The following is a 1,211-nucleotide window of genomic DNA, read 5'->3' as shown; positions in this document are numbered from 1 at the left end:
TATATATATATATATACACACACACACACACACACACACACACACATACACAAATACAAGATCTGATCACTAGCACCATCTCACATTGTATGCCCATCACAAAGACACTACTAATGAGAGCCCGGCAGCCGTGCGTATGTCAGAGGATAGGTGGCAGTCAGCCGGGGACCCCTCCTCCTCTAGGTGGACACCTCCACATCACAATATCTAGGACAATACCCCCTATGTCTTCCTCGGCTTACCTTGTGTCAGCTCTCACATTGCGATCTCCCGGCCACCACACATACCCGGACTCGTAATACCAAGCACTACGATCCCTTCCACATCCTCATCCCCTTCTACCGCACGTCTGATTGGAGCCTCGGGTATAGAGGCGTGGCCAAGGGCTGACGTCACACTAAGCGCCCTTACAGGAAGTAGAGTGTTCAAGTGTAATTTACAGGGATTGCGTTTATCACACGTGGCTGGAAGTGCCGACCAGTCATTTGTAGTAGCTGCGATTTCTTGTCTAATCTGCCTGTGGAGGGGAACCTATACACCATGGTCATCGGAGAAATCTTTACTCGGGAGGGCGAGCGAAGAAAGAACATTCTTATTGTTAATGGCAACTGTTCGCTCTCTCGCTTAAAGGGAATCTGCACCTTTCTAAGCAGATGCACACTTCTTCATAAAAGAAAAAAAATGTGCATTTATTAACCACTTGAAGTCTGTGGTGTTAAACCCCCTTCCTGTCCAGGCAATTTTTCAGTATTCAGCGCTGCAGTACTTTGACATTTATTCCGTCATGCAATGCTGTACTGAAATTAATTTTATGCCATTTTTTAGGTCAAAGACACTACTAATGAGAGCCCGGCAGCCGTGCGTATGTCAGAGGATAGGTGGCAGTCAGCCGGGGACCCCTCCTCCTCTAGGTGGACACCTCCACATCACAATATCTAGGACAATACCCCCTATGTCTTCCTCGGCTTACCTTGTGTCAGCTCTCACATTGCGATCTCCCGGCCACCACACATACCCGGACTCGTAATACCAAGCACTACGATCCCTTCCACATCCTCATCCCCTTCTACCGCACGTCTGATTGGAGCCTCGGGTATAGAGGCGTGGCCAAGGGCTGACGTCACACTAAGCGCCCTTACAGGAAGTAGAGTGTTCAAGTGTAATTTACAGGGATTGCGTTTATCACACGTGGCTGGAAGTGCCGACCAGTC

General features: G+C 49.0%; 1 protein-coding gene across 2 annotated transcripts in view; it reads right to left on the bottom strand.

Moving 5' to 3' along the window:
- The window catches only part of PQLC1 (PQ loop repeat containing 1), a 94,562-nt gene extending 93,560 nt beyond the window's left edge, over positions 1 to 1,002 (bottom strand). For both annotated transcript variants that reach the window (XM_018556306.1, XM_018556307.1), the window contains exon 1: positions 971 to 1,002. The gene's annotated coding sequence lies outside the window, so the exon portion shown is untranslated. The remainder of the gene's footprint in view (positions 1 to 970) is intronic.
- Between the last annotated feature and the right edge of the window lie 209 nt (positions 1,003 to 1,211).

The sequence above is a fragment of the Nanorana parkeri genome, unplaced genomic scaffold, assembly GCF_000935625.1.
Source record: "Nanorana parkeri isolate BGI_ZX_2015 unplaced genomic scaffold, ASM93562v1 scaffold233, whole genome shotgun sequence".
Classification (NCBI taxonomy): domain Eukaryota; kingdom Metazoa; phylum Chordata; class Amphibia; order Anura; family Dicroglossidae; genus Nanorana; species Nanorana parkeri.
This window is presented reverse-complemented; position numbering and strand designations above follow the sequence as displayed.